Source organism: Caretta caretta, chromosome 1 (assembly GCF_965140235.1).
Source record: "Caretta caretta isolate rCarCar2 chromosome 1, rCarCar1.hap1, whole genome shotgun sequence".
Lineage (NCBI taxonomy): Eukaryota > Metazoa > Chordata > Testudines > Cheloniidae > Caretta > Caretta caretta.
Window position 1 is genome coordinate 181770542 of NC_134206.1, and position 27912 is coordinate 181798453.

At 38.8% G+C, this 27912-nt stretch overlaps 1 long non-coding RNA gene across 1 annotated transcript; it reads right to left on the reverse strand.

Annotated features, from left to right (window-relative positions):
* Positions 1–214: 214 nt before the first annotated feature.
* On the reverse strand, positions 215–27912 carry LOC125630095 (uncharacterized). Its single transcript, XR_007354560.2, has 5 exons — positions 27803–27912; positions 9221–9342; positions 6167–6307; positions 2495–2597; positions 215–783 (listed from the first exon to the last, which is right to left on the reverse strand). It is a non-coding gene; the product is annotated as an uncharacterized LOC125630095 (long non-coding RNA).

Sequence of the window (27912 nt, forward strand, 5' to 3'; positions counted from 1 at the left end):
CGCCCAGCACTCAAGTGCAGCTCCCCTCTGGAAAGCATTCTCAAAATAACATTGTCTTCCACTGTAGAAAAATCTATAACATGTAAGCTCATAAATTTGCCCCTTCCCTCAATGTGGAGGAAGATAAGCACAACTTCTTTCCCCTCAGTTAGAAATTGTACCAACTGGGTTTAATAATAAACAAAAACAAGTTTATTAACTATAAAAGGCGGATTTTAAGTGATTATAAGGGATAGCAAACAGAACAAGGAGATTACCAAGCAAATAAAGCAAAACACGCATACTAAGCTTAAGATCTTAAAGAAACAGGTTTTAAGAAGTAATTTCTCACCCTTGTTTTAGGAAAGTTGCAGAGTTTCTGTAGCTTAGAGTTCCAGTTATTTCTTTTTACATACTAGACTCCTGTCTTAGTCTGGACTCAGCCCTTGCCTTTCCCACCACTCAGTTCCTTTGTTCTTCCAGGTACTTTCAGCAGTCTTTCTTCTTGATCAGGAAAGCAATGGAGAAGAGTCCTATTTGCCTTACTCCCCAGCCTTAAATAAGATTTACATAAGGTGGGAATCTTTTGTTTCCCGGTCTTGACCTCCCCCTACATTTAGTGGGAAATTACTTAGAAGTCCATGATGGTGTTTGTTTCCAGGTGACAGGACCACCTGACCTAGTAGTGTCACAGCTACATCCCAGGACACTTCTCAGGAAGGAGAGAAATTAGTATCTTCAAAGTCTTATTGTTTCTTCCTAATGGTCCATCAAGGCTGATGGCCTGTTGTCTGATCGGTGTCTCTGAAATACAGACACAGTTGTAATTGTTACATAGTTAATATTCCTAACTCCAGATACAGAAATGATATATGCATACAAATTGGACAATCACATTCAGTAAATCATAACCTTTCCAATGATACCTTATATCTTGCATAAAATATATCTTAGTTATGCCATATCCATCACAGCACCATCCTAATGTACCTCCCTTTGCCAGGGACAGGGCAGCCTACAACTGTTTCACACTGTGCTTCTGCTGGGGCAATTCTTCCCAGTTAATGGGCTTTTAAGGTCCCTATAAAATCCACCCCCAAATCCATTTCCTAATCTTTAATGCTTAGTGCCATAAATACATATAGTGCTTTGCGAAAATAAAAAGACAGGCGGGGATGCTTAGGAAGAGTTTTAACATGCAACTCAACATACATATATGACTTGAAGTGGGAAACAAGCGATACCAACATATTAATATATTGAACTATACCTAAGAGGTTAAATGTAATAAATATTGCTGTGATAAGTATGATCTCCCTTGTAAATAATCAGTCTCATATATTGCAGCACCACATGCAGCCTCAGAGCAGTAGCAAGTAAACTTGGTTTGAATGTGGCTTTGAATAGCTGCAGCGTTTCTGTTTTGATGAGTGGTACTCTGAATAATACTCCAGTCTGAAGTATACAACTTTGAATAAATACAGTTTGTTGCAGCTTTTAATGGACACAACTATGTAGTCACAGCCTCAGAAGATGATGCTATTCACGGCTTTGTATTCCTGGACTGCAGTTGTTTATAAAGGCAGCAGGCTTCTGGTATTTTGTTTCTCTGGAGACCAGGAAGCCTCAGGCCATATGTTCTGCTCCTAGGAAAGCATGGGTCCCTTCTTCACTCTCCTCCTTAAACTACTGTTTTCTGTCATTGTGTGTGCTGGTGTCCCACCCAAGCCCTGGCTGCATTTCAGTAGTGGGTGATGTGATCACTGCTATAGTTTCTATATCAGTTTATTTAGTTTGTATAATTCTGTAGAAATCTGTTAAAGTGAAAGTAGCTATCAAAATGTATGTTTTGCTGTACACTTCAGTCCTCTGTGTCAGTAAACAACTAGGGTTTACACATGCATTATAAGACACTGCTAAATAAATGTATATAGAAATGATGGTAGATGTGTAGGAGTCTAGAATAGTGAAATGTTAGCATAGTGATAGTCTATCATTATGAATTCTTATTTTCAGATCACATATAATTTGCTATAGAAATGTCTTCCTCACTGAAAAAGTGCCATGTTTGGTGCCAATTTGGGAGAAAATATAGAAATATGGGAATGACATACTGGATCAAATTGATTATCTCTCCAGACCAGTGTCCTCTCTCAGAAGGTAACCAGTACCAGGTGCTTCAGCAGAAGGTGCAAGAATCCTCATAGTGAAAAATTATAAAATCTCACTGTGTGAGAGGTTTCTTCCTAACCCTAAGCAAAAAAGTTGGCTTATGACCTGAAGCCCCAGGATTATATACCTTTATTTATTTATCTAATGTTAATGTGGACATTCTAATTATCCATAACAATGTCTAATGTTTTTAATCTTGCTGTTAGTTCCTAAGATTAACTACATAATATGAGTTCAAGTTATGCAGTTGATAATCCACCATCTAGGCCAGCAGGAGCTGGGAGTGCCTTGATACACACTGGGGGCTTGGCCCTGCCCCTCCTGTAGTCAGTGCAAGCCTTACCATTTACTTCAATGGGAGCAGGTCTGTAAAGATGTCTGGGCCTTCATGTGGAAGGGAATGTGCTTCATTTGCCTTCACCAGAGGGTCTGTGGATACAGGAAGCCTGAGTGTGTGGGAAGAAGAAAATAGATAAGGGGATATCAGTGGATCTCCCGCCCCCAGCACCAACAATAAGAGAGGGATAGGTCAGAGTGTGCATAAAAACTGATTTGAAAGCCATTACAAAAATTCATTTGTTCATCCATAGATAAGCCTGTAGTCCCTTTTATTTCTTTCCCTAGCCATAACAGCAGTTTTCATGATGGTTTGTTTTCTCTCCCTCATGACTGCCTAGCTGTCAGATGAACAATTACATTGTTTACTGGAGTCCATTATTACCCCATTGTCTCTCTGTGCTGACCTGCAATTATCTACCAACCACAGCAGCAGTGAGGAACACCCAAAATGAGACTTTTGAAACTGGCCTGATCCACAGTTAACAGCTAGAAACAGAAATCCCATAGCAGAAAAAACAACCAACTGCTTCCTATCTCACAGGAAGAAAAATAAAACCCAAATGCCAGGAGCTTGTGCCACTAACAGGAACAAGAAGCTAATGTGCATAATAATGAATGCTTAATTCCTTCCTCATTGTCTTTCAAAGAAGCTGAGAACAAAAGTAGCTTTATATCTGTCAAGCACATTACAGAAAGCAGTAACAGCAGCCTGGTATTATCCTCTCCTCAAGAGATTTAACTAGTAAATTGGCCACTAGAAAGGCTAGATTTTTGGAAGACAGGAGGATAGAAAATAGCAGACTAATGTTAAACCATTAGTAAAAAATAAAAGTGGTATTGTTTAATGAGGGACATCAATGATTGCCACCATTTAATAGCTGGGGTTATTCCATATAGATAAGAACACTTACCACTGTATATTTTAAAGAGTTAAAGCACAGACAGGTCTCTTATATTTATTGAAGTTGGGATTTGTTATAAAGACCTTATCAATTGAAGGAAAGTTGGCAATGCTTTCTTGACAATGCCATTATATGTGTTTGTATTTTCTTTTGCTGAGCCCATTATGAATTTTGATGATGCCTCAAACCCGATTCAGTGCTGTTTATTAATTGAGCTGGGAATACCTTCGTTCCCAGTGCAGCAGATATCTAGCTCATCAGCATTAATTATATACTTATTTTAAGTAGGATTTAACTGTCACTGCTCATTTTAAATAGCTGCTTCTCTAATGTATTGTATTCAGTGGTTGCACTTAAGTTTCTTTCATTTAAAAAAAAATTCCCAGCTGGAGAAATATTTCCTGTACTTAGAATGAGAAAAACTGATCAAAGAGTTTCTCTTTCAAAACAGCAGAAACTTTTTATGCAATCACTGTATATGTAAATAAAGAAAATATTGCAGTAGTATTCTTTTCTACAACTAAGGACAACCAATGAACAGATTCAACAAAATCTTTTGCTTTTAAATTAAAATTCATTCCTTCCACCTAGAATCCGTTAACTAACCACCTTGACTTTAAGGCCTACCATTTTATAAGCAGAGAGCATAATGATACCTAGAGTTCAAGTGTTTCTGTTCTAAAGGGCTGCATCATCAAGGTGACTACTGAATGGTCATGGTATTGGTGCACTAAATAGTCAGGATATTGCAAGCAGTTTGTCATGTACATCTTGAGTTATAGTATATGGAACTAAAGTAAGAGTGGATCAAGTAAAACTGGAAACAAGCTCCATTGGAATTCTTCAGACTTTGGTTGTGGGAATAATCCCTGCAGATTTCTATTGTCTCCATCTGTGGTTCCATTTACCCTAATAGAACTACTGCCCCAAATTAGGAGCCCCATCTCAAGTTTCATCTATGCTAATGTGAAGGATGAACAACAAGTAATCTGGAGAGTGTGCCAATTGGTTATATCTGCCTTTCGATCAGGCCACTAGTTGGCAGACTACAGTCTAATATTGATTTATGTAAGTAGCTATTTCCTCAGCCCTGAGTACCTTCTCTTTGGGGAGTTCTGACTAGTGATGTTACAGATGTGGATACATTTTCATTCTTTAAATCAAAACTAAAGACAATTTATCTTTGCTGTAAAACTCTAACTACACTCAGTAGACTATTATTGAATTATTACACTGCTTTGTTACAGCCCCTTGATGTCTTCTCTGAGAAAATATTATCTTCATTGAAGTTGTTAGTAGTTGATGAAAACCCAAACCTTTGCATTAATGGAAATAAGTATTTTAGAAATCTTTAGCAGCCTAACATTAAGTATTTATCTCTGCAACATACCTATCCACCCATAACAAATGCTCTGAACGCCATATTAGCTAGACACCATATACATACATTAGGAAACACCAATCTATCATTAACATTAAAATCTCTCCCCCTCCATCATTTCAAATAACTTCTTGAGTTAAATAAGCCTCCAAGACTGGCATTACAGGGGGAATTATGCTGGTCTCCATTCTAGTTTTATTATAGGGTTTGTTCAAGGCAAATCTCGACTTTTAGGTTGTTCATGTTATTGTGTGTGTGTCTGTGTAAATAACATTCAGGTAACTACTCTACTTTTATTTTCTTTCCCCAAGTTTCTTTGAGGTGTTTATTGTACTTCCATGACTGCACAATCCTCTTTGTGGACTCTATGCTAGGGGAAATGGGTATTCGGATTTGCAGAAAGAGGTTATGGGAATAGTGACTTCATTTCCAAGAGCATCCATCCCCACTCATTGGATTGCACCACAAAGTAATTATGTAGAGCTCTTCTGCAACTTCTTTCCAAGACTACTCTAAGGATGGTCTAGCCATAGGAGAGACTATGATATGGGGAGTAAGAGGCTACGATGCATTGTCTCATAGAACAGCAGTTCTCAACTGAATCGGGTTGATTTTTTTGCTCTTTTTCTGTGTGCTGGGAGAGGGAAATAGTCTGGCTGCTTTTTTTTTTTTTTTACACTAAAATTCACCATATTTTCTTGAAAACAAATGTGTTTTTAGTGGCATTGTTTTTAACAAATCATTTCGTAAGTAGCTGTATTCTTGACCTTCATCATACTGTGACCCACATCCCATTTGGCAACATAGGAAGGACAGAGAGGTCACACACATCCAACATTGGCCTTGAGAGTATAATATAATATTTTAATAATGGAGAACAGTAAGAACATTTTAGATGACTTGACAGTGTCCCCCTTTTTAAAACTGGCCATTGTTTTTTTATGAAGAGTTCTAAAACTAGAAATCAAAACTTGAGTATCTGCAAAATGACAGCCATGAGTCAAAGTAATAGTAACCAATGTGAAAGAAAACAGAAAATAAAGTGGTATTGATTTAGAAATAGCCCTATTATTCTTAACTTTCCATTTTGGCAACTAAGCTTTCTAGATGCTTTCACAGCACACCTATGAGGTTAAGAAATCATTGGTGTTTTTAAACTTACATATGCAGTAATGCTCACATTGTAAAAAAGAAGTGAAGAAACAAAGAACTTTAAGTAGGCATTTTCATTCTGTTCATAGCAATTATTCTTGCTGTCAGTAGGTGTAAAATGTAATACCACAGGAAAGTGCCAGGAGCCAAATGTATTCCAACACAAAACAACGTACAATACATGCAAATTAAACATTGCTTGAAAATAGTTCCCGGTAGCTACTGGCCTACAGAAACTTACCAGAAACCATAGGCTGTACAACTGCAGAACCTGTTTTTGGTAGTCATCTTTAACTAGACCCCCACAACTGTGAGCTTCAGATCTTTTGCTGATATTTGCTGTGATGGTGGGGAGCAGACAGAGAGATGGCCTTTGAGGCAGCTGAAAAGGAAATTCAAATGTACTTACAATAGTGAAGAGCAACCACATTTATTATCTGCCTAACAAAAAATTATTGGGATCCATCATAGAACAGTGGTGAAGAGTCTTATTAATTTATTCCCTGTTTATTGACGAGATGGCTGCTACATTGGTTTTAATTACTTAAACAGTGTCCAAAACAAGTGATAGAATTTGTCTCTATCATTATAATAAATAAAATAAGCGTTCTAAAGTATGGTCTACTTAGGATCTTGCAACTGATAGCACATGCCAAAACAGCAGCCTGTCGTGTACAATTAGTAGCAAGATCAAGGCTTGAGTGTACAAGTCAATTTCAAAATGTCTTAGATTTGAGTGGCTGGCTAATTTGGAGGTAAAAACAATAATATGTATTTAAAATCATTTTGGTTTAAAAGCTCCTCTCCTCTTCCATTTGAGCTGATGGGAAATAAAAGGAAAAGATGACACATAAAAGGAATTTTTAAATGTTTTTTCAATTTATTTTCTCTCAAGAAAAGCTTCTTTTGTTACCGCCATGTCTAATCTGCACTAAGCAAAACATATAAAATATATAGTATTTCTACATCAGTTCCACTTCCCTCAAGCACTCTGGACTGGTGAAGTTCATTGTGAAGGGGACGCACTCGGAAGCATATTTGTTCCCACTTCCTCACTTTGCCCTTTATTGTGGGCAATGTTAAGAATTTAGAACATTTTCTTCTTAAAAAAAGTATGTTATAACCTGAATTTTTTCCTGCTCTCCCACACAAAAGAAACCTTTGAAGTACAATAATAGGAGAAAATACATTTTTGCTTATTATGTTCACCTTTTTCCAGAAACGATTACAAGTCAGGGGAGGGGAAAAAACAGTAGAGGGCACTAACAGGCTGCTCTGAGTGTGCAACAGAACACTACTCATGCTGAATCAATGCTAAATAGATGAGAGGATCTTGTTCATTCCCCCCACCCCCGCTCCCTATTTGACTTTTGCAAATGAGAGAAGGGTAAGAGATGGGGATGGGTTATGAGATTTCAATACACATCACTGTGCAAAGTCAAGTTTAGCAGGAGAAAGCACAGGTAAATCTCAACTTAAGTGAAGTCAGTATTAGAAAAAAAAATTAGCTCTCTGCTACATATCAAGTTATTAAATTAACTGAGGTCATAAAGTTAGGTGGTTTATATTTGACTTAATCACATACAATTCTATTAATTAATTAATGGCAGTTTTCTTGTTATGCTATAAAAGAGTAGTAATCCTCAGTACTAAGTAATGCTTGGAAAAAATGGGCATGTCAATGATCAGACTTGGCTGCTGCTGCTTCCTGCAGTCCCCTTTGGCCTGAAGCGGCGAACCGTGGCCAGTGGAAGCTGTGATCGGCCGAACCTGCGGACGTGGTCCCCTGGCAGGCCGTGGGCCAAAGTTTGCAAATCCCTGGATCGGAGCATGTGGAGCCAAAGGAAAAGTCTTATATGGGATATCATGCCATCCAATCGTCACCCTTCTTGGCAATCTCATCAGAGAAATCAAGGAATGAATATACATGGAGATCTCACAGCGATGCTTTAAAGTCTAGGTTAAAAAAAAAACCACTGATAGAAGAAAGTGGTTATTTCTATTGACCATGCTATAGATTTTATGTGAATCTGGAACTTTCATTTTCCAATGTAGCAAGTTTATTAATTTTAAAAGAGCAGAGATAGGATGGAGGAAGAGTCGATTCCATAACCCAACACTATTTCTTGTATTTAAGCCATCTTGATTTTTGATAGCCATCAACTGCCATAGGTTGTAGAAAGATCCACAGCCAGGTGCTCCAGGAGGACTGTGATGTTATCTTTATTATTGTTCCAGCTGACCTAGCTCTTTGTTGTCATTAAGTTGTCCAATCAAATGAGACCTTTTTTAATGGTTTGTGATTTAGCCAAGAAGAGATCATGGATTTTACATGTCTGTTTATTTGCAATTGTTCAGCTAACAGTTTGTGCAAATGATGTTAGGACTGTTTGTGAACTGCTCGCTGTGATCTTTCGCTACATAATTGGCCAGCTCGGTCACACTGTATACCTTCTGGTCCTTGATAGGATCAACTAAACTTTAAAAACTGGAAGAATTCTCTTTGCTGTTTGTAAAAGTTATCAGTGAACATACATAGGCATTAGACAAAATTATTGTGCAAATACTAGAGATCTTCTCAAAATGGCAAAGGGATGTTGTTGTTTTTCCAGGGCACCTTTTCTGCATGTGGTCTCCCAACACATTCATTCCTTAGTTCCTCTGCTGAGATTTGCAAGAAGGGTGCTAATCAAATGGCATGATATCCCAGGTAAGTCTTTTCCTTCACCTACTCTGATCACTGCCATGCTCATTTTCTCAATTAAGAGAATGTTTACTTGAACTGATATTTGAGACTTTTTTTGCTTCCTGAAGACAGTCTTGCAAACAACTTCCCCTTACCTGAATATTCATGAATACTAGTAAAGTGAACTAAAAAGAATGTTCAAATTCTGTATTTTACTCAGAGTTAGAAATGGTGTGAGGATTGTTACATTATGTTACATCATTTCTAAGTTTTGCTGAGATACAGACAGCTACGACAAATTCTTCACATGCCAATGACGCAGAGGATATTTCCTTCCCTCCCTGCCTCATTTAAGGTCTTTTACTCTCACTGTAGTATCTCAGTTTGACAAGTTTCTGTTAGCTACTCCTATTGATTATAGAACCAATCACCATCCTGCAAACACACACTCTGTGTAAGCATATCTCTACTCATGAGAGTTAGTCATATTGATTTCAAGAGGGACTATTCAGGTGATTATGTAGATGTGCAGTGTTTGTAGAATAGATGCCTTAAAATACACAGTTCAGAAATTTCCAAACAGATAAAATATACTAAATAAGTCACCACCTGCCTGATTCCCATAGATGAGTTCTATGCTCCACTGATTTCCCAAGGTGGATATGATAACTGCAGAGAATGCTGGGGCCATCACACTGAAAGGAAGGCAGTGATCCATGCCTTTGTTGTAGCTAAAAGAATGAACAAAATAACAAAAGAAAGAAAGAAATAGTTTCAAGTCTGAGTGTCTCTTGCACTGTTGACAGTGTATTTGGTGCATTCTGTATATTATTCTAGAGTTAATGGAGTTTTCTGAATCCTATTTGCAAATCATCTTTATGAGAGAGAGACTACAGGACCCTGAGTGTAGTTAGATGACTAGGACAAACCAATATGGCATACAGACAGCATTTTAATGCTTGGATTTCACGCTTTCTGAAGCTCCTAGACACCTGCTGGTGGTTCAGCATTTTAAAACAGAAAGGAAAAAATGTATTTTTTTTTCTGGCAAGTGGTTACTGCTGCTGTTCACCTGGGTAGCAATTTGTCCATTTGCATCAGTAGATAATTAACTTGGGGAAATGGCTTCCTCAGTGTTCTCTCCCCTTGATATTCAAAGCAAAACATTTAATTTTAAATTGCAAAACAGCAACGACGACTGTGGTGGGGACAATTATGATACCCTATACAGTTAAACTCTGTTTATATTAAAGAAGAATGATTGGGCCACATTCATCACCATGGTAGCCGAAGGAGCAGGGAAGTAGAGGAGAAAAGTCTACAACAAATTCTGCATAGTTTAGAGAATAAGGACAGTGCCACATTCTCTCCCCGATAAGCTGGACTAACAGAGACACGCAAAAGCCAAAGGATGCATCTCAGAGCTGTGAACTCAAGGATCTGCAGAGAAATTGGGTACCAATCACACTAATCTTGGAGCATCCAGGTAGAGTATCTGTCCTTCTGTACTGGTGGTTGGGATTCCCTCCAAGACTTTTTCCACTTGGCTTATCCAGAACATCTTGTCCAGTTCTGGGAGAACACTTCATCCTGTTCTCTGGGACCCAAAATACTCAGCTTGACTCCAGAACATCATTCAGATTACTTTATTAGCCACGTAAGACCTCTTTGCCCATGCTGGCCAGGCCCATACACAAAGGGATTGGGTACAGGGTGATACCACAATTCCAATCCATGTCACACATTTATACACATCTTTCCTAGCTACAAACATCTATGCTTTGCAGATTGGGTACAGCAAACTTATCAGTGAAGAGTGTTTGTGATTACTTTGTTTACACTAAGGATGCCTACAATAGTTTAGCTAGTTTCTGCCTCCCTTAGTTACTATGAACATTTTCACAATAGTTAGTTGTTTCAGCAATTACTTGTTTAGGTTAGTTCATTAGTTACTTGTTCAGGCATATCCTGTCTTAACTTTGCCCTGCTCATGTTAGTTAAGCCAGCCTTACATTGATCTCCAGACCCCTCTCTTCACTGGCAGCACGATTTATGAATTAGCTATACACCCGACTCCCCCAGTATGTCTATACATTATTTCCGACCTCGAAGGGAGGCAGAAGCTTCAAGGAAGGGGTCAGTTTCTGCATCTAGTAACTAACAAGTTTGCCCCATCAATTAGAATGTGTTGGGGAAGGATGCTGGCCAGCTTTTCCCCTAAAATCACTCATATTACGGTGCTGATTGCCAAAGGAGAGTATGCCAGAGGTTAGTAAGGCAGAAGGATGCCATGCTGTGACCCATTCCAGGTACAATCTATGGCCTCATTTTGGCATGACTGAAGAGTTTTTCTCTGTTCCCTCCATATCATAAAGCCAATATAATGGCTCTGGTTTTGAATGAAACAGTTGTACAATAAAAATCACATGTGTATTTATCCTCTGCCCCTGCTAATTACATTTATGTTTTATATTTTCTACTCATTTCTATTTGTGCTACTAACTCCAAGCTTACGCAAATCAATGGGAGCTTTTCCATTGTGTCTTATATGCCCTATATCACTATACAATCTGAAAACCTGCCAAATATTTTAAAAAATAAATAATCTTTCTTCTGAAGCTATAGGAGACATAGCTTGTTTAGTTTATTCAGCTTTATTTTTTTGTCTGCATGCATATAGTTTATTGAAGAAAGCAAAATGGAAGCAAATGTTTTAATTCCTCCTCTTTCCAGGTAGCAAATGGGACCCCAGAATAGCAACCTTTTTCTATCTCCTTTTTGATAAAATAAACTGATTGAACCCTAAGTCTCTGACTAAGGCATTTTCTCTGTCCCTCAAATAATTTTTGTGGCTCTTTTCTGAATTTTTTCCAATTGTTCAATATAATTTTTTAAAATGAGGATACCAGAAATGTACACAGTATCCCAGCATAGTTCTCACTAACGCCATATACAGAGGCCAAATCACATCCCTACACCCCTTGAGTTATCCCTTTTGCCACAGCATCACACTGGAAGCTCATGCTGAATTGTTCATCCGCTGTGACCCTTACATCCATTTCACAGTCACTGGTTTCCAAAATACAGTTCCCCGTTCTGTAGGTATGGCCTGCATTCCTTGTTCTTTGATGTATAGCTTTGCATTTGGCTGTACTAAAACACATTCTGTTTCAACAGACCCAGGTTACCAATTGATCCAGATTGCTCTATGTGACTGCCTTATCCTCATCATTATTTACCACTCCATCAATCTTTGTGTCATCCAGAGATGTTATCAGCAGTGATTTTCCAGATCATTTAGGAAAATTGTTGACAGTTGGGCCAATTTCTGATGACTGAAGAATCTCACTAGAAACACCCCCATTTTATGATGATTCCCTATTGATTACTACTTTTTTGAAAACTGTCGGTTATTCAGTTCTTTCTCCATTTAGTATGTGCTCTATTGATATGGTATAGTGCTTTTATTTGCTAAATCTGAACATACTGTACTAAGTCAAACATCTTACATAAGTCTAAGTATATTACATTTATACAATTACCTTTATCATACAAGCTTGTAATCTTAAAGAATGAAATTAGGTTTGTTTTACAAGAGCTATTTTCCATAAACCATATTGACTAGTGTCAATGTGCCTCAGTGGGAAAGTTAAGGAAAAGTTAGCACATGTGACTCCATTTTGGTTTGGGGCCCACCATTGTTTAAATGCCAGCACATCATACACCAGGAGGAGTGATCCTTAGATACTGAATCCCTGTGAAAATCCTCCTCCTTGTCTCCAGCCTGCCTTGACTCCCAGTATCTGGTTTTTGTTAGTCTCTAACTCCCTGTCTCTTGGCCTTGATGTGAGGCCTCCCATCCTGATAATAAAAGTTACTGATGCATGGCTTTAGGACCATGCTGTGTAATTAACATACTGGTATAGCACGAGGAATGCACCAAGCAGGGATAGGTGGTAGATAAGACAAGGGTTTGTTTATTGGCTAAGGTTTCTGATGCACGAGGGCAACATGCTTTGCTAAAAAGTATATAACCTTTGTATAATCTGTATTCAGGGTCCCCTCCTGGCTAGCAGGGGGGCACCACGCTCGAGCGTAATAAACTTAGAGTCTTTTGGGAACTCTGCAGTTGTGGACTTTGTTTCTGTGCCTCAGCCTAGATTCGAACTGTACGTGACCTACCAGGTATAATTCGCAGCACTGGTGTGCGTGTCCTACCAGGTATAATTCGCAGCACTGGTGTGCGTGTCCTACCAGGTGTAATTCGCAGCAGGTCACAGCTGAGGAAGCAGATTCAGGACAGACTGCTGAGAGATAGGGCAGACTCACACCAAACTGGTGGTTATTCTATTATTAGATATACCAACCCAGAAACAAAAGAAAACTTCTGTCTAACCACACTTGTTAACAAGAAGTCCAAACTGCAGTCTCCTTAGGCATCCCAGCCCTTGTTTCACCACCCAGATGCTACACTTTATGATTAATGGTTACTGAAAATCAATTTCATCACATATAAGGTCTTTTAATCCCAAGAACTCAGCTACATAGCTAATATCATAACTTCTGATTTAAAAATGATATGTGTATATAAACAAGATAAATCATACTCAGCAAATCATAACTTTTCCACTGACATCTTACATGATATACTTTGTAAAAGATTTGTTGCAATTGTCTGACAGTGGCAATATTGATGATATAAATTGTCATGTTTCAATCATACAGCATCACAACTAGCATTAAGTATATTCCTATCCTTTAGTTCTTTATCAATTGAATACTGTATCTTCTTTTCCATTATTTTGCTCAGGACTGATGTCAGGCTAACTGGCCTATAGTTACCTGCATCATCCCACTTGTCCTTTCTGAATACAGGCTGAACATTAGCACTCCTCTAGTCATCTGGAGTTTCCCAGACATTCCAAGGTTTATTAATAATTAATATTGAGCCAGAGATCTCTTCAACCAACTCTTTTAGGACTCTTGGATGCAAGATACCCTGGCCTGGTGCTTTAAAAAAAATTATCCCTACAAGATGATGTCTAGGATCTCAGTTACTAATGAACTGCAAAACACTTCATTATCCTCATATGATAAAAGTATGTCCTCCTGCTTCTTGCCAAATACAGAAGAGAAATATTTATTAACTACTTCTGCCCTCTCTGCATCTTTAACCGTTTTCCATCTCCTTTTAGTAATAGGACTATCACATTGTTCCTAATATATTTCAAATTTCTTATTATTGTATTTAAGTCTTAAATATCTTAGAACCTAAATCTTACTGGCATTCAATGGGACAGACTCCTAAATTGTTTAGGTGCTCTTGAAAATTTTATCCATAATCATTATAGTAGTGTGTTGGATTGGAGGCCAAAAGGCAAAGATAATTCCCCTGCTGTAGAAAAATAAGTTAATGAATCAGAAACCATATCATTCAAGGAAAAAAATGGTCTTGTCTATGAATTGTACAGTAAGGAATGGAAGCAACATTGATAAATAATTACAACATTAAATTAATTAATTAAATAATTACAACATTGCACATATGATATGTTTCCCATAACAAAGAAAAGTGTAAGATAAGAATAGGATTTCACTCAATACGTATCCATTTTGGGGAAAGAAATTGTAACAGTGAGAAATACAAAAATCAGCTGAGGAATTATGGATACTCACTGATGATATGATTTAAAGTCTCTGGCCAAACACTGGAAGAAATAGGTTCTCTCCCAGACAAGAGAGAAGAAAGCTATCTACCCATCTCCAATGTAAATTAAGTAGTATGGAATCAGAATAATGCATAGAAATATACATATGAATCAGGAGGAGGATGGACACTGCACTCCTAAGAAGCCTTCCTGCATCTTGAAAGAGGGCCAACACATTTTGGGAAGACAGCACAGCATTTACACCCCATTAGGCTAGAGGCTTTGCCTGGGCTTCCTTTTCAAAGAATATATTCCAAAGCTTTACTGGACGATAAAAAGAAAGGGAAGGACACCCTATGATTGTCCATCACTTGGGGGCTACAAGGGGCCAAAGTTTGTGAGATCACAGAACACTGGGTCCTTCAGCCAACAGGATTAAAGTCTCTAGAAACTGAATATAGGTGAGAAAAGTGCTTAGGGAAAAAGAGAACTTTCTGAAGTTTTAGTCTTAGAAGCGTATGTTATTTTTGTCTATCCTTACTCCTTGTACTTGGGATCACTTAAACTGATCACTTTTCGGTTTGTTTAACAAACTAGTTTTATTTTTACTATAAACCAGTTCAGTGCTGTGATTGAAATAAGAGTGTTTGTCGAACACCCATTAAATTAATGAGCTGCAGAGTACTGACTCTTTAAAGGAGCAACAAACGTAACTTCTGAGAGTGCTCCAGGAGAAGGCCAGACACTACAGATGCAGATGGTTTTGGGGAAACTCAGGAATGGGGGCAGGTGTTGGGGTCACCGCAAAAAGTAATGGTTGGTGGAAGCTAGGCTGTGATCTTCATGCTTGTATGTTGGCTGCTGCTATCAAGACTGTGAGCCACAGCAGCATAGCATTTAAGGCACCCGGAGCTGCAGGACTGGTGGTGACACAACCCTTTACTGGTCTGGATGGAGCCCCAAAGCATCACAGGTCCCTAATCCAATTAATGCTAATGGCAGTTATCCATATTAAGTCCCCCACATAGTGGTGAGAAACCTGAACTTTAAGTTTATTGCACCACCCACCACACACACGCCTGAATTATAATTACAAACAATATATACAATGGAAGTGCCTAGAGATCTCCACCAAGATCAGCACCCCACTCTGCTGGGCATTACCTATACAAGTAATACAATTCAAATAGACAAGACAGACAAATGATGAGAAAAAAGGAAGTACTATTATCCCCATTTTACAAATGGGGGACTGAGGCAAAAGTTCAACATGAAATATGTAGCAGAGCTGGGAACTAAACTCATTTCTCGAGTCCCCGTCTAGTTCCTTAACCAAAAATCACTGTCTTTCTGTGTTCCTCTGTACTGTACAGGGATAATATAATGTACATGTGTGTGCATGCACTTACACAAAGAAGTCATATACACATACACTATGATTTTAACATGTATAACTTGAACCTCACATTTAATTTTTCATGTTTAGTAAATTTTTATTAAACACCTCTTCTTTTGAGAATGTGACAGTCTTGCAAACCCAAGTGATATTAAAAACTAAGTATATGGTGAAATATAGCATTCAATTACACTCTTGGATAAATCAAATTAACAACAGATAAGTTAACTTATTAATAGAGAACATTCATATAAAAACTATGGGAATGTGGGTATTAAATGTACAATAACAGCAGAATGTCACTGCAATAATGAGAGTGACCATTTTCTAAATCTCAGTTAATAGCTTTCTCTTCATACGTGTTTTAGGACTAGGTATCATTGGTCTAACTGACCAGTCCTTTGCCCAAACTCCAGAGCTCCCTGTGTCCTGTATTGACTGCTAGAGATTAAAATTCAAGGATTCATTCATTAAGTCTTTTCCTCCAAGGGATAGAAGCAATTTTTATAATCTCCCAAAGGAGTTCAGTGATGATATTTTGTCAATCTGTGATAAGGAAGGACTAAACTGCTTTCCTCATTGCTGCTTTTCAGAGTATATCTGTTTAAAGTACACAGTAATAGCCCAAGGGTTATAGATCTCAAACCAGGAGGAAATGGGGCCAAGGGCATATCCATCATTTATGAACTGAAGGCAGAGATCTACAAGAATAGTGCTTATATCTTTAGAGTTTGCAGGAAAAAGTAAAAGATCAGGTTCAAGATTTTGGTTTCTAATTGTGTAGTGAAATTCAAATAAATATGAAACAGCAAAAGGCACAGCAGTTTTGAAGAAGAAAGATAGCTCCTAAATAATATTTTTGTTCAGGTGATTCAGATGGAGTCAATACGAAAAAGCCTAGTAAACTTAACTTCAACAGAAGCAACATCTTCACTCCCATATATAATTAGAATGATCTCTTCTGTTCTCTATTGCTAATCAGCACCTACTTTGGTAAAGGTACCATTAATTCTTGGGTAATTTAAAATTTCCATGTTTACCTATTTTATTACTTCAACAAATAAACAAAATTAATCTTATTTAGCCTCCATATAACCCTTACATTATAATGTGTTGCCTATTGCAATCACACTGATGACACTTTAACAAAGATATTATGCTAGGAACTAGTATGTTTACCCCGATTGAATGATAATTTCAAATGTAAATACCACTTAGTTTAAGGTGGGTGGGAAATCTGCTACCCCAAAAAACAGCAATATAGAATCATCACTCAGAGAAGTTTCACATTTAACCTTGGCTTTTTAGATAATTTTTTAACCTGGTCTCTTTCTTTGAATCTACAACAATTTGCAGGTGATCTAAATGTCTTATCTACTACCTGAACAAGAGCTCTGCATAAATTCAAAAGTTCGTCTTTTTCACCAACAGAAGTTGGTCCAATAAAAAAATATTACCTCACCCACCTTGTCTCTCTATTACCTAATATTCTAACTACAGTGGCACCTAAGGGCTCTGGTTGGGGCTCCATGATGGTAGGTGCTTTACAGACATTAGCAATAAAAGATATATTTATTTTCCCAAAGATTGACTGTGTCTACATACTGTGCCAAAATTTTGGACATAAGACGAGAGACCAGGAATGAGTCGGGTTGAAAAATCAGGCATTTTACATCAGAAGCTACCATGATAGAAGTAATACCGAGAAATCTCTAGTAAAATTTGAGCAAAGTTCATAATTCTGCATACAGAACACTGGACCCTATGAGCCAAATGTCCCCTTTGCAATGAACAGGCCCAGAAAGTACTACGGCCCACATCTTGCCGCAGGATCCACTAGCACAAACCCTACCACCTGTATTTAGTTCCATTGAAGTCAATGGGATTATAGCAGCAGATCCCGAATGTCAACAACTCACTTAAGAATTGGCCTTTATGTGGGAATGCCTATCATGCCGTTCAGATATGAGGAAAAAAAAATCTATTTGCAGCAGCCAGGTATGGAGATTACTAGAAACACCCACTGTGTGGTGAAACAACAACAACAACAAAACCACCGCTGTGGATGTGGTGCTGAAAAAGATACAGAGCACAGTACTATTATTACATGTATGGCAGTGCTTGCAATGGCACTGTAGTATGGAAATGTGTAGCAACCTTTTCTGAGTCCCAGACAGAGCTAGTCAGGAAATAGGGATTTTCCCCCAAGGAACATTGTCAAAAATATTTAGCTCAAAATGGAAAATTTCTATCAGGAAAATCAAAATAAAGTATTATATTAAATTGATTTTTAAAGGTAATTTTTCTTAGATGACCTAGCTTTAAAGCAGTCTCGCCTTCCAAATGTATATTCTTCTGTGACATCAAGAATAACTAATCTAATGCATAAGCTTTCAGTTTTCTGTGTGATACTAAACTCTGTGAAGAGGTCTTCTAAAGAGATCATGAGGTTTTGTAAGTGGAAGAACACCAGTAAAGTTTCACAAGTATAAACATGGCTTTCATTCCATAGTCTTGGGAGGAATATGGACTTTGCATATTTTAACATCAAGTAAGGAGATAATCAGTCTAGGAATTTTTCTTCTTTTTGTGGTAAACAGAATACAAACCCTGCTGAGAGTATTTGAAGGCTCAGATGATGGATCACAATGCCGTAGCTCTGTTATGGTTGTATTATGCATTATCTTTTATACAGTCTTTTAAAAATGTATGACAAATATGTAATTGAGGATTTACTGTATATAAAGACAGATTCTTGACTTAATGCAACCCAATGCCTTCTCCAAAGCTTTTTGCATTTATGATGCAAATATATGTTAATGAAATGCTCATTGCACTGTGTGTGCTAATTTAGTGTTTGTGAATGGTGCAAGATTGAAAGTGCTGGACTGAAGTCCTCTACTTATCCATTTTTGCATGTGCATGCGCGCACACACACACACACACACACACACACAGATAAGTACGTACTGGCAACGGTATTGCAAGCCTCAGCCATGTAACTAATCCCTGTTCTCGGTGACCTTGTTTAAGTCTGAGCTGTTCTACTTCAGGCCCACCTAATTTGGATTCATGGCCAGGAGAGATATTCTGCACAGTGAACCAACTAATCAAACCTAGACTGCACAGCCCAGACACCAGACCCAAGCATTGACCATTGTGAGGAGCTGTCAACATACTTCACTGATAAGATCAACTAATTATGATGGCACTTACTGGGAAAGAAAATTCCACCTCTGACCAGTTTGTATTATCTGCCCCACTGCCTCTGACTGAGTATGGGCCCATCACACACACTGAAGCTGAAGAAACTGAAAAATATTAGAGCCACACCACGCAAAACTGTCCTTCCTGGCTGGTAAAAGCCAGTGAAAAACAATTATGCATACTGCTAATGGACTACTAACTATTCACTAGAACAGGTCAGAAAAAGTCTGACAAAACTTTCTTTAGTTGAAATTTCTCTATTCATTGAAATTGAAAGATTTTGTGGAGATGGTTGGATATTTGGGCAAAATAATTGAGAAAATTACCACCAAACTCCAACATCTGACATCACTCAACATTGTGTATGCCTGGCAATCAGGGTTTACAACACAGTCACTAGTAGCACAAAAAGAGGACCTTCCCATGACCATGGGTAATATCTTCATGCTCAGACTGACGGACCTCTACAGCCTTTGACCAAGTGGACTACTAACATTACCCATCACATAGCAAAAGTAGAATGCACAGCATTACAATGCCTCCAATCAGTCCTCTCCAGCAGAACTCACAGAGTGGTGATGGGTAACTGCTCCTCTTCTCCAATGGCCTTCACTTGCAGGGTCCCACAGCATCCATACTATGACTACTATATCATGCAGGCATTGAAGAGAAGTGAGACACCATAGACTAAAAACAACAATATGCCAATGACACTGAACTGTACATTTCATACTCAACTGATGCTATCATCCCACTTCTAAAATGTCAGAATGCGTACAGGAACTAAGCTCTTGGATGAAAAGCAGCTGGCTCAAGCTGAACCCAGGCAAAACTGAAGTGGAGCTGGTCAGAAAAGGGAAAGGTTTCTAAGAGCTGGCCATTCAGCCTCCATTTGTCAAAAGTGGTGCAAAACCTTTATCTTCCATTTAACTCCTCACTAAGCTTAGGTGACCAGAGAGCATCAGTTTCCAAAAAATGGCTTTTTTCACCTCCAGTTTGCTAGGAAACTTTGTCTCTTCCTCCTGAGCAAGGACCTGGACACAGTAATTATGTGTTTGTCATGGGCAGGCTGGATTAGTGTAACTCACTGTACAGATAAGGTATAGGTTCCAGCTGGTACAGAATGCATCTGCCTGTCTTCTCCATGGTTCAAGCTATCATGAGCATATCAGGCCTGTGCTCAATTCCTTCCACTGCCTCCCCCATCAGCCTCTGATGGCAGTTTAATAGCCTTGGTCCAAATTCTCAGGGAAATTAATTGATCAATCCCCAAATACATCAAAGACTAAATATCAATTCATGAGCCATTGAGAGAATTGCTCTCCTGTGGTACAGGATAGACCAAAAAGCTCAGGATGAAGCATCAGAGAGGTGGGAACAAAGCTTTCGTAGTCCCGGGGATACAGCTATGGAACAATCTTCTAGAGGAGGTGGGAGAATCCGGAGTCTGGGCAACTTTAGGAAACATTGCAAGACCTTTTTCTTTGGGAAAGCCTCTCCAGCAGAGGGACACTCACAATACGAACACCCCCTTCTATTCCCAAACTCCTACCAACCCAGTCCTCATTACCCCCAAAAAGCTACCCCAAGAAGAGTTTTTACTCTGACTGTGGAAAAATACCCAAGACGCAATGAAGTCCACTAGAGATTTCACTATTGCTAATGATTTTACATGGAAGATGCTGAGATATTATAGTGAATGTCAGAAGTATAAAACCATAAGATAGAAACATATTGTTTGTGGCTACATTTAACTGAATATTTGAGATAAAGGTTAGGAAATTATTTTAATTAACTATTACTATACCCTGGACTTAGTGCCCCAACCCTCCCAAACTCCTAGTTGCTTGGACACATTTCCTCCAGAATACATCTGGCTGTGGGGAGCTCTGGTTTTCTGGTTACACCCCTAAGGGATGATGATGTGACAGAAAAGCAAGTAAACACACGCCACTTGCTTAGCAAAGGAATTTCTTATACCCACATTTTACTCTTAAAAAGCAAAAGTGTTACAGATCTATGCAATCCAATGAATCTAATCCCAGATTTGATCCGAGTCCTTTAGGCAATTGAAACCTTCCGTGCTTCTTGTCCTGACCATCCTGCTTCTGGCAGCGGAATGGTTCCCTTGGTTTGGAAAGCTTTTCTTTTTTAAAACAGCCTCTATCTTTTTTTTTTGGGGGGGGGGGGGGGGATCATCTGCTTCTGCTGAGGAATTTCCAGGCTCCAAGCCCTCATCTGCTTCTGGGCAGAGAGCAAAAGTTGATGACCCTGCAGAGACAAAACCCATTTTTTTCCACTGGGTAGAACCATTCAATGTTGGTGGCCCTTGATTGCTCCATCACAGCTTCCCAGATGCACTCTGTCCATGGGCTGCCAAGCTCCTACTGCACAATGAATGCCCAAAGCCACACTAAAGGTTACATTAAAAATGGAGGTTGAAGTACAACACAGCATTCACAAAACAAAATGGGAGTTTTAAGCTGAGACAGACATAGTCCCCAAACTGTTATACCATTGTCTATTAATTATTCCCTTGGCTCATTCCATTCACCATCATCAACTGCTTATTACTGATGCAAAGTACCTTATAATGATATCTTTACTGACTGCATAGAAGAACTCTGATTGGTATTCTGGTCATTCTGCCAGAGACTTCAAGGAGGGGATGGCAAAACAGATGCATGAGTCCTGCATACCGGACCACAAAGAGCAATATCCAGTCTTCAAGACATGAGTGATATACAGTGTCATTGGGCCACACGTAGTTTGGGCTTGCGACTTTCAAAATACTGTTCGGAGAATGTGGATGTTCACATATGTTTGTAAGTTGCTTTGGAGCCTGCAGTTTCTAATGCAGACTGTGTTTTTCCCATGTAAAGCCAAATTCTTTCTTGACCTCAGTTCTCATCAACAGGAATAGCATCTACACATGTGAAGTTAGTAATTGACTCAAAGCTGGTCTTAGTCCATATCCTGGTATAACAGATATTATTGCTAGTCAATATTTATGAATCCTGTCCTGGACTCAAGAGGCAAAAAGAGGGTAATGTTAAACTAAAATGCATGAAAATAGACTAGAGCTGGTTGATACTTCATAAACAGTGTTCGTGGACATTTGGTCAAATTCTGAAAAAAAAAATCTTTGGCTATTCACAAATGTGAACAGCCATGTGAAACAGTCAAATACCCATATTCACATGGAAGCCAAGATATTTGTGAATGAAGATGAATATTTATTATTGACTGCTATTTTAAAAGTTACAATCATCCAATCAAAGAGAAGAAACAATACCGTGTGACTTAGGTGACCAATCACACACTATGAATCAAGAATAATCAAAGTAACTGTTCTCAAACAGTTTCCATAAATTGTTACCAAAGAATTATGAAGAGTGAATGTTTGATTTTTACAGAGTTAGCAAATTATTCAAATAGAAAAATGAGATAATCTGGTAGCAAAGAATAATCTGAACAGTTCTAAGGGAGACCTAGAGTACAGGCTGATCACTGTTCATCTTTGGCAAAAGTATATTTATGGAAATTTTATCTGCCTGCAGATGGGTGTACACAGATCCACCAAGACCAAGAGAGCAGAATTGGTGTTGCCCTTTTAGGAATAAATTCTGAACAGACTTACCTCATGTACAGTATTACAGGAGAGCTGGTAAAATATTTTAATTAAAAGTATGCCCTATTCTTTTTGACTAGCTTTATAGAATGGAGTTGCTTAGATGTCAGACGCATAGGGCAGAATTTGACCCTTTTGTTTACCCCTGTGCAATCCCCATTGTAGTTACTGGGATTCTGTGGGTGAACAAAGGGATGAAGCTGGCCCATAATGGGCAGAGTACTTCACCTTTTTCTAGTTTTGTTGGTAATAAAAAAATAAAAGTTCAGTACTGAGCCTTTAATATTTTTGTGGCTCAGATATTTAGGAAATGTTATATATAATCTTCAAAGGGATTGTACATGTGTTTGTTTGCAAATTATGCCCCACATATGCAAATATATTGCAGCATAAAGAAATTGAAAAGCATGCTATTTACAATTTTTAAAATAATTGAATATTGGTGTAAACTTCCATGCTGATAGCACTGGCAATTGAAATCCTCTATTCCTTGAATGGATAATCATAAGCTACAACTGTGCAATATGCCTCAACCTTGATTTTGTGGGACCACTTCTAAGGGAAAGGATAAGTTACATCTCCAGTCACTGGTCTTCCTTTCAACAAGGATGCCGATTAGTACCAACTGTGATTCAGACATTTGTCAGCTGAGTCTACCATGCTGTGGCTAATACCTTTCAGTCACAACCAACCTGAGCTGAATATAAACAGATGAAAGGCTCCATATTCTATTACTGATCCCCTGAGTCACCCTCTCTGAAAAGCAATTTGCCATGTACTAAATTGAAAGTATCATCTGATTTGCTGAGACATCAAAACTTCATTTCATAATACCACAAATTTCTTCAGTGACAGCTGTGATGAACTGGTTGCTACACTGTTACATTGCCTTAGAGAGGTGAAAGAAGAAAAGGGGAAAACGAGAAACAAGAAGAGGGTCAGTAAGCCAAGAGCTAAAGGAATATTCAGAGTAAGAAACATTTGTTTTTAAATTTCAGTTTACTGACCCATCTATGAAAAGCAAATATTTAACATGACAGACCCAAGATGCAACTGGTGAATCCTTCTGTGCCCTGTTAGAGTCTTCACATGAGCTTACTTACCCTTAGCCATCTGTTAAATGTAATTGTAGCTGAAAACCATGTTTTTTTCTGACTCTGGTCCTAATATTCCCTTTTCCTGTACAAAACAGAGGGGAACAAACGTGTGAATCCAGGGGGGTTGGGAGGGCTCAGTTTGTTGGACACTGGTCCTAAACTGTCATTATGCCTTTATAGTCAGTGCTCTGGGCACACATACATTTAATAGACACATTTCTAAAACCTGACAAAGTAAATAAAATAGATATGTGAAATAAATACATTTGATTGGATTTCTAAATCATTCATTACCATTAAAGTAGCATTTAAAGACCCTTAAACACGGTGCAAATACAGAGTAAGAGATGGCCAATCTCTTACTCTGTATTTGAGAGAAGCATCTAATGTAAAAAGATAAAACAGACAAATGCCGGGCAAAAGGAAGTATCATTGTCCCCATTTTACAGTTTTGGAACTGAGGCACGGAGAGATTATATGATTTACTCAAGGTTCCATTGGGAGTCTGCATCACACCTAGAGTGCTAATCCAGTACCTTGATCTCAAGACCATTCCCCATCTGCTTCCAATACCGTGGACGCGCACGTATGTGTGTGTATAATTAAACCACCATTCAGTGAGTCCAAACAGACTTCCCAAATTCTTCCAGACCAACCCATGAACTTCCAATAGCTCAGCCCTGACCTCCAGTATAAGCCCAAGTGAACAATTAGGCCTTGCAATGTGACCTGAAGGTCAACAGGCTCAGGTCCTATGGAACCGAGACATGAAATAAGGCAGATGACTTCATTGAAAACAGCTTGCTTGTAGACATCTGGAAATTAAAGTAAGGGGGTGCTAGCTCTATCACCTTAAATGAACAACAGTCACAGTAGCACACCGGGAGAGAAACAGCACGGGAAAGTACACGGAAAGCAGTGATGATAACTGCCTGGGTACGGTGTTCTGAGCTCACAGCTCTCCACATAGCACTCACTCTTTGTGAAAAATGCACACTTGGGACTTTGTGAAAATATGGGAGGCATGGCTAGCTGAAGCAGAGGCAGACCTGGCAAGGAGCAGCCCAAGTCTCTACCCTTGGATAAGGTAGGAAGGTGCAAACATGACAGAGGAAATAGTTGCAGCATGGGCAACAAACAAGGTGTGCTGCCAGAGTGAGGGACAGAAAAGAGCATGGGAAGGTTGGCACTCCGCAGAGATACCCCAAAATCCTCAGGATTGGGATTAGGATTGGAATTCTTCATGGATCCTCAATCTGTGCGTTGTCAGATATCCCCTAAATCCCTCCTGCCCGATACCCTCAGAAAGGGAAATGGTTCATGTTCTCCACCCTATCAACCTGTCATTTTCAACATAAAACACCTCAGAGAGGGATGAAGTATGTGAAGAGAAACGTTTGTCCCCATATATTATGTTTATTATGAAACCTACATTCTTGACAGTGCAGGACTAGATTGTAATTTTACAGTCTACCCGGAGAAAGGGATGGGGCATTGCTGAGGTGCCCCAATAACAGAGCAGAAAACTAACTGTGACAGAGTCCCAGTTCCTTCCCTGATCCCCCCAGAGAGAAATATTACTTCACCCTTTTCATGGAGCTTCTGGGACCCAGCTGTACACTCAGCCAGCTGCCCTAGCTAGTGAATACAGAGGGAGTCAGAGCTACTCCCACTTCCCACCTCCTCCAAACCCTCTGTACCCACTTGCTCACAATTGGTAGAAGGAGGTGAGTAGCCCGTGCTCTCCACACCACAATCTCAGCAGGAAAAAAGGGGGTAAGAACTGTGACAATCTAGACCATAACATCTTTGTAGATGAGTATCCCTGTTCACTGAGTGCACAACACCTTATAATGTTTCAGGGCTGCTTATCCCAAATACCACATTTCCCCTACTTTTACTGTCGCCTGTGCTTTTTAAAATCAACATCCCCAGAATTTTAATGCAACATTATGCTGGCTAGATAATTACCTCTGACTGTTAGTGTAAAATAGACTCAGAGTAATTTCCCTGCATTGGTTCTGCTTCATAAATTTCACTGGCAACAAACGGGAACACATTCTTCTACAAGTGCCTCTGGAGGGAGACACAGCCCAAAAAGTAGCTGGTGTCTGACAGAAAAAAAAGATATCCTTGGAGTTCCCAGAACACATTAATACTGCTTTAAAACATGAACTAAAATATACAAACTATGTTTTAGTCTAGCAGGACATGGCTGCAGTTGAATTTTGCAGTATTCCTTTAACCCTTCATTTACCTTGCATTTCAGTGCAAATATTTTGTTGAAAGTGAAACAAAATGAATTTTAAAAAAATCCATGTATGTCTATATATTAGAAACAACTACTGGTGTTCTGCCCTTCAGCACTGATGATAACCAACATGATTCATAAAAGTCACTGCAGCTCATAAATGCTCTGAGCATATTTTTCATTGAGAGATTACTGGAGAATTTTTAAAGATTCATACGAGCATTAAATCGCTCAGGGTTAATCAACTACATTTTTATTAATACAACCAACCTTAAGCTACAAGAGCTTTAGATGCTGCATTACATAATCCCACATTAGAAGTAGGGATACAGATGTTTTAAAAAATAAAAAGGCAGCTCATTTAATGCATCCAGTGAAATCTGATCACTGGTTATGAATTACTACAAACCAAAGCAAGAATAAAATCCAGGGCAGAAGGCTATTGATGACATTCTCACACTATGTAGTAACATTGCAAATGTAGGGCCTCATCCTGCTCTCCCTGAAATTAATGGGAGTTTTGCCAAGGACTTCACTGGAAAAAGGATAGAGCCACTGACAACTGTACAGAAACCCAAACCATAAAACTACACCATTAAAAAGGGGGAGGAGGGTGGATTTTTTTTTCCATTTTCTATCTACTTTATCAAAACCTAGTCTTTACTTTAAAAAATGTTGATTTTGCAATTGGTTGGAATCAGTATCCCCAGCTCCTGGTCACTCTTTGTTCCTGAGGAAGGAACATTTGAAGCACCTGGAATAAGTCTGGTATTTTAAGCAATATAATTAGACACTATCAAGTACTGCATCTGAACACTGTTTTATTCCAAAATACTGGCCTGCAGCCATTTCTAATTATTTTATCACCAAACATTTGACTTAATATCTTCCTCTCCACTTTCTTATTACGAACCACTGTACAGTGGTGACTCAACTGATCTACCCCATAATGTCTCTTTGCAGGTGAGTGCTACAAGTCTCTGTAGAGTTGTTGTACTTTCTAAAGGAGCTGCTGTGTAGGTAGTCTCTACAGCAGTCACTGTGAAATGCCACACAGTCTTTCAAGGGAACACATTAAGAAAGTTTGGCTACCACTATCCAGGTGTAACATGGGAATGCACTGTGTAACTAACTCTCAAATGCAAAGGGCCAAATTTAACCATGATGTAATTTCACTGGAGCCAATGAAGATATGGGTTTGGCCCAATGATTTAAGAAAGCTCCTGTATACACATCCAAAACAGTTTCTCACAAATACAAATGCTGTGCTCACCCATTTGTTCACATATAATATTCTTCACACACCATGACCTCTTCTTGTCTCTGAGCTCTGTCAAGAACAGATGATCAGGCACAATCATGGGTAAACATCTATAACTTGGTAACTAAGACACTGGTTGCCAAAAATGCTCTAAAATTTCTTTTTCTGCCTGGCATCTGAATCTCCGGCTAGATTCCCTCCTACTTTCTCTGGATCTTGCCGTGTTTCTCTAATAGTCTGTGGGCATGTAGATGGTCAGACCTCTTCTGGATTGTTTTCATTTCCATCTGGGGCAGTTTGCATTGTAAGAAATATGATAAACCTCACTACATGAGACCAGTGTCCTGTGATAAAATATCATGGGATCTAGTGCTTTTGTCATCTTTCATAGCAGCAAAGGGATGTCACAGAACGGGCTGTCAGCTTCAAAACACTGTCCTTTGATCATATGCATACCCTTTGCAGATCGTGCAATACAAATTCTCACAGGGACATGGGACTCCCCCCTCCTCCATGCAGCATCATAAACTTCATCTCAAAGTTTGGTTATTCAGACATATGAGAGTTCACTTTTTAGATGATACCACTGGATAGGTTTCCTAACACAATTAGAGGCTTCCAATCCATGCATGTCACTCACTGTGAACATGACTATGGATTTCTCTCTCTCTCTCTCTCTCACTCACACTTACTTACTTACTTTTTAGGGGGTAGAAGCTGAGTTACTGCAGTAGCAAGAGCCATATTAGGCAAGAGATAAGATTAACAGATGAAAAAGACAGCAACGTTTTCCTCAACAGAAGGGATACG